The sequence below is a fragment of the Corvus kubaryi genome, unplaced genomic scaffold (assembly GCF_017639235.1).
Source record: "Corvus kubaryi isolate FWS band 111438036 unplaced genomic scaffold, C.kubaryi_AGA036_p1.0 66, whole genome shotgun sequence".
Lineage (NCBI taxonomy): Eukaryota > Metazoa > Chordata > Aves > Passeriformes > Corvidae > Corvus > Corvus kubaryi.
Genome location: NW_024582054.1, coordinates 28,260,920 through 28,267,495, shown reverse-complemented (window position 1 = coordinate 28,267,495; position 6,576 = coordinate 28,260,920). Strand labels below are relative to the sequence as shown.

The following is a 6,576-nucleotide window of genomic DNA, read 5'->3' as shown; positions in this document are numbered from 1 at the left end:
GGGTGGCGGGCGCTGCGGAAGCTCGGAGGGTGGCGAGGCCACGAACCCCGTCCGGGGAGCGGCGCGGCGCGGGGCGGCCCCTCGGCACGGGCGGGAAGCGGCGGCGGCGGGATCCGGCGGCCGCTCCGCCGAGGGTGTGAGCGAGCGCCGCGGAGACGCGTGCGGGACGAGCCCGGCCCGGGCGGCGGGAGTGCGGCCCGGGGTTGCGGGGGGAGGCGGCGGCGGAGCGAGGCGAGGGGCGGCCTCGCAGGGCGGAGCGGCGGGGAAGGCGAGCCGGCAGCCGGAGCGGGCGTGCGAACCCCACGGGCCGAGCGCCTGCGAGAGGGGGAGGAGGAGCCGCCCCGCCGCCCGGGGATGGTGAGGAGGAGGCGGCGGCTGCCGGGAGCCCAGTGAGGCCTTCGCTCGGCGCCCGCCGCAGAGCCCGCCCGCCTCGCCGGCCGCCCCCTTCCCCCGCTCGCTCGCTGGCTCGCTCCCCCCTTCCCTCCCCTTCCCCTGCCTCCCTCCCCGGCTCCCTTCCCCTGCCGCCGCCGCCTCCTCCCCGGGCTCCAGCCATGTAAGTGACCCGCTCCCCGGCTGGGAAGGGCTGGGGGAAGGAAGCGCCGGGGCCGGGGCCTGCTCGGCGCGGCCGCATTGTGCGGAGCCAGGAGGGAAGGGAATGGACGGGAAAGGGGGCGGCCGCTCTCCTATCGCCTTCCCCGGGCGGGGGCTGCCCCGCCGGCCCCCGGGCACGGCCGGGCGGGGTGGGGGGCGAGGAGGGCCGGGCTGCAGGCGGCCCTGGCCGGTCGGTCCGTCTTGCCGGCGGGCCCGGAGCGGACAGGAAGCTGTTGGCTCCCCGGGGATGCGGTGGGTGAGAGGGCGGCGGGGCGGGGGGCTCCCCTCGGGCCTGCCCCCGCCCCGGCCCCTGCGCAAGCATCCCCCCGGAAAACGGCGTTGGGGGCGGCTGGGGGGTGGTTCGTGATATTTCTGAAACAGCGGCGAACGAAATAGCCAAGGGCCCCCCATTTTTCCCACCTCCCCCGCCCCCATTTTCTCCCCTTGTCTTGTGCGGCCGCGTTGTTAGCCCAGCTCCGCTTTGCGGACCACTGAGTGTTTGCCGACGGGGGTGTGATTCTCTCCGTGGGCATTTGGCGTGTGTAGGTGGCTGTGCAGCGCTTGTGGACTTGATTTTTTTTTTTTTTTGCAGTCGTGTTTAGCAGAGGTGTAGGGAGCTGCCTGCAGATGCCACCCCCGCCCCCCCAGGTGAAATTCTGCAGTTGCCGAAATGTTCTTAGAGACTTGTAGGACTTGTGTCTGTTTCTTTGTGAAACACATAATCAAGCATATAAACGTTCTGGTACTTTCAACATATTTTACTGACAGGACTGCTACTGATGCAGATACAGCTTGCAGCTTATGGGTGGTATGTCCCCCCTCCCAGCCACCCCTGTGGGAAATACTTAACTGTTTTGCTTTGTTTTCCTACCACGTCTATCATGTAAGAAGCAAATCCATGATTTGCGCTTGTTTGTTTTATTTATAGCACAGGAGGGATGTACATTTCAAAATACAGTTATAAAAGGGAGATACTAACACTTAATGCTGAAGAATATTTGTTTGCAGGTAAATAAACTTGACATACTGCATGACTAGTAATTACTTTCATGTAGTAGTTAATTTCATGGTGACAGCCACAACATTTGTCTGAGTTAGCAGATTTAAGACACTGGAACTACCTTAGATTTTTTTAAATAGGAGGGTTTGTGTTGTGTGTGGTGTTTATAGAACTGTTTTTGGTGTGCAGCAGTGGTAAATCAAATTTAAGAATTGATTCAGTGTCCACAAGTCACTTTTAGCTCCAGTATTCACTTACAGTCTTACAAAAATAAGTGATGTGATTACATTAACAATTAAATAGTTTCACAACTGACTTGATTTCTTTGGGGACAGAACAAAACTTCTGTTACAAATACTGTAAAATGTAATTTGATTAAAAACATCTCAGGTTGGTACTGAAGTTCTGAGCAGCACAGTTCTTAAATTACATGAGCATAAACTGTAAAAGGACTTGTTCTTGTTTGGGAACATAAAGAGGATTTTGTCTGGGCTGGAGGTGGGGGTATGAAGAAGTTGCTTTTCTGCCATAGTCAGTTTTGAAATAGGTAGCTGAGTTTGTCCTATCAAGTTGTTGTTGTGTTTGCAGCATGGACAGTTGGATGTCGTAACATGAACAGCATTAACCTCCTGTCTATTGATCAGCAAAGGCATGAGAGCACAAATATTTCAAATTACCGTTTTGTAAACCCAGATTAGGCTAACAGATTGGGAAAAAAAAAAAAAGGGGAGGATGTGGCTGTAGAGATTTGTTTTCCAGTTACCGTTTTCCTCATAACTTAGTATCTGAGAAACCTTTGTGAACCTTGTGATCAGCTGCACTTGAAATGGCATGAAATTCCAGTTTAGATGTGGTGTCATTCGACACACAGCACATAGTAGCAAATACTGGTGACCACACCTAAGTCATGGCCCGCAAGGCCTTTTTGTGAGGGAAGTTAAGATGGTGGAACAACCTGGTCCTTTTAAGCTTCCTTGAAAGCTGTCTGCCCAGATTTGGTAACTGGGTCATGGTGCGAAGCTGCTGCAGGCTCAGAGGGCCTTGAGCACGCTGGAATCACTGCTGCTCCTATGAAGCACCCAGGGCAGGATTTGCGTAACGCAGGAGATGTACTTCACTGGTCAAAGCCTGGTGGGAACATCTGTCTGTAGCTCCACTTGAAACGTTGGCTGGATCCCAACTTTTTTGTGTCTCTGCTGTTTAGGTGCAGTTGGCTGTCAGCTGGGAGCTTGCACCGGGAAGAGACTGTAGGTTGCTCATGGTATCCCATGTAATGGGCCCGAATGCACCACCCTGGCCCAGTCCAGTTCCTGTGTACCTCATGTGCTCTCATGACAGTGTCATGTGCCCACAGTAGGCAAACTTGGGCTGCTGGATCCTGTTTTGCCTGGTCCTGCTGCTGTGTGTGATGAGAACACGTAAGGATGTGCAGCACATTTGGGCTCAGGGTGTCCTGGGAGAATCAGGAATGTGCCACACCAGGACAGTGGGCACTGGTAACTGGTGGTGTGACAGGGCAAAGTGTTAGCCCAGGGGAATGCTTTGTTGTAATCTGCTTTCTGATCTGGGCTAGTGAGTACAGCCCGGACACAGTCTGACATGCCAGGACTGACACTGGTGGGTCAGATTCTCCGTTTAGTCTCTTGCTTACTCTCCCTCATCAAGATGAGGTGATTACCATAGGTGCTTCTGCATCCCGTAAGCTTAAGTTTCAACATCGGCCTTACGGAAGACTTCCTTTTCTTCCTGATCTGCTCTAGGGTGTGAGTGGAAACAGATACGAAACTTTGCATTGGAAAGAGGACAGGAAGTACAGATTAATATTTCTAATTTCTTAGAGAAAAAAGAAGGTGAGGATAATGTATAGAAGAGAACGAGAGAAGGAGCTCCAGCACGACGCTCCCAAATACGGAAAAGACGGTTCTGCTCCACCTTCTGTTGGATGGTTGGTTTGAGTGACTCCTTAAAGCAGGTTTTGCTGCTGCAGTGCCTAGGGAAGTGAGTTATCTCATTATTTATGAAGAAGTTAATAACCTTTAAGGAATTAATATGTACGCAAAACCACTGTCACCATGATACAATGCTGATGTCATGCCATTCATGATTTACAGCACTTCAGCTGCGTGAGGACTATTTCAGTGTTAAAAAAAGTATTACAGAAATGTGTGTTGAAAAACAAGCTAAGAGAAAGACCAAGTTGTTTAGCTTTTGACAGTATTCAGTCCTTTACAGACACAGACTGGAGCAGCCAGGTCATACTTACCTCAGATGCCCTCTCTTCACTGGGAACCATTCCTAGATGGCCATAAATGAGGACTGTAATCGTTCCTTTTTTTTTTTTTTTTTTTTTTTCCCTCTAAGGATTTTATGGAAAAGGAACTTTTTCTGGTTTACACATCTTCAGTAGTACACTGACCTATAGTTAACTTGCTCTTCTATTCCGAGAAATTACCCTTGCTTGCTGCCACTGTCTTCAGTAATGTCTCTTACTAAAATAGATGTATTAGGCACAGCCTGAATGTGTGTTTTAAAATACACTAGATTGAGCAGGTTTGCTGCTCTTGGAGCTATGTCTATGGACATCTTGTTAGACAGTGAGAAGGGATCCCCTGCTCTTCACATTGCAAATTAAAAATAGCTTAAATTTCTCCGTGTGAAGTAAGTGCTCTGACATGGCTGACTGAAGGACTGAGGTGGGGACCCATGCTGCAGGTTGGTGTCAGGAAATGTTTAATGTTTTCCCACTTTGTTGTGCCGTGGTTTCTTTGCAAAACCCTCCACCCCCTTCACCATCCCTTTTCCCTGAAAGGAGGTGGGCAGGTAAAGACACATCCCTGAGAGTATGGCTGCAATAGCAAGTGGGAAATGTTTCTTGGATAGAAATGGTAGGGAAAAGGCAGTCCAAGCTGCTTGGACACCACAGAGAGTACAAAAAGTAGTTCCTCTGAACTTTGGATTTCTTTGTTGATCTGCTTTTTTTGGCCTTGTTGTCATTCAAATTTGGATTATTAGATGACAGTTTAGGTGATGACAAGTAGGAGGCTGCCAAGTGGTAATCCTGGCAAGTGTTAACCCAGGAAAACCTGGAGTAAGTTAGCTGCAGATTGGAGAATTCTAGTCCTTCATGCTTTTTAATGTTTTTAATAATAGTATTGCCCTTTCTACAGCTTAGTTTGTCTTGTAGCTTCCTTTTTTATGTGTGGTTATAGGAAAGGATATTGATTGCTCAGTGCCTCTAAATGGCTGAATTCAGGATGCAGAGGTAGGATTGCACACTCCCTGCACCCTGTATGACACAAAGTTAGAAGTGTTAACTTTCACACCTGGGTGTTGCATTTCCATACTCAAGCTGTGATAATCTTGGGGGTTTTGTTCAACACTTTGCAAATTGCTCAAGCCTCTAAGTGAGGTGTAGTCTCCTCTTGACATCAGCAAGCAAATCTAGCTTGCATGGCTATTGTGTATGTATGCCATTTTGAAAGGAAAAAGCCTGCTATGTTTGTCAGGTTCTATCCTAATTGCTCTGAAGTTAAAGGAGTTTGTTCCAAGGTATCTCTGGCAGCTGTGGATTACTGGTCTCTATTCTGCAGCATACGGTGTTCTCATATTTATGAAATTAGGAATTCTTACATGTCACTTGTTCCAATGTAATTTTTTGTGTGTCTTCCCTCCCTCAGGCAAACATCTGTTTCGTGGAGCTGATAATTCTAACTAGTGAGATCAGCAGATTTGTAATTTGGAAAAAAACCCCAGACTTACCTTGTTTCTGGGGAGGTCTACAACATAAACTGTTAACTGGAAAGGCTGAGGAACAGTAACAGTGTAGGTTTGTAGGCAGAGTATCAGGGGAATGACCTCCTTTCTCCATCCATTCTGCTGGCAGTAATGGAACTTGTTCAAATTTAAGCTTCGTGCTTTGAACGCTGCCTGTTTCAGATCACTCTGATGTGTGGTACAAAGCCCTCTGCCCCTGCTGAGGTTTTAGTTCTAGGTTGGAATCATTTTGACCACCTGTTTTCTTCCATCCAATGTCCTGTCTTAGTGAGTTATGGGGAATTAGTTGCTTTTTAATCTAGTTTCTGATGGATGGCTATCACCTGCATGCTCAGAGATAATAGATGCACATGTGCCAAATGCATGCAGAGGTGGTATGTATTTGTTAGGTGGGAATGGGATGTCTTGGTGGTTGATGAGAGACTCCAGTAAAAGCCAGCTCTTTGGTGGCACTTCACAAATGCTGCTGGGTTTTGTTTCATTAAACTTGTTGGTTACTGCTGGGAATTTGTCACCAATTAGGTTTTTTGATCACTCAAGTAATACTAAATTGAATGGCGGCATGGACACTTTGGAGAGCACAGAAGAATTAAAGAAAAGCAGAGATTATTAGTACCACAAGCAGAAAAATAATCAGATTCAATTTAGAAAAATAATAAAAGCTAATGCATTTGGGAAGAAATTACATTCAGTGAGGGAGACAAATGCACAGAATGTTTCTGTGGTAGTCAGCCAGGAGCAAGGCACATTTTCAAAAGAAATTGCAATCTTGAGCCATTTAGAGAGGGACTTTGTCTCATAAAGCAGAGGGGTAAAAATCCCAAGTTGTGCTTGGGTATATTTCATAGTGAGAAAGGCAGCAGCAAACTGCAATGGAGTTAAGGAAGAGCAATAAAATTGATCAGGGCGCTTTAAGGGCTGATTTGGGATAACAGAAAGGTACATGAGCTTATCTATGGTTGTTTGTATATCTCTAAGAAAGGTAAAAGTTGGAAATATCAAAGGTAGAGAAGACACTTTTTGGGGAGTTAAGGAGATCTGAGTGGGACTAAGGGGATGATGCTGAAGGTAGGAAAACGTGAAGCAGAATAGGAATGTTTACTGTCAGAGGCTTATCTAAGACATGCTGTGTGCTGGTTAATAGACTATTATCAGGCTGTAAAGAAACCTTCCAGGGGATGTTCTGGAAGTCTTCCTTACCAGGAAACATT

The 6,576-nt window shown here is 48.1% G+C and overlaps 1 protein-coding gene across 1 annotated transcript in view; it reads left to right on the top strand.

The window, feature by feature from the left end:
* The first annotated feature begins 493 nt into the window (after positions 1-493).
* Positions 494-6,576, top strand: part of AKT1 (AKT serine/threonine kinase 1) — a 78,156-nt gene continuing 72,073 nt past the window's right edge. Inside the window, exon 1 of the mRNA XM_042048234.1 lies at positions 494-553. The gene's annotated coding sequence lies outside the window, so the exon portion shown is untranslated. The remainder of the gene's footprint in view (positions 554-6,576) is intronic.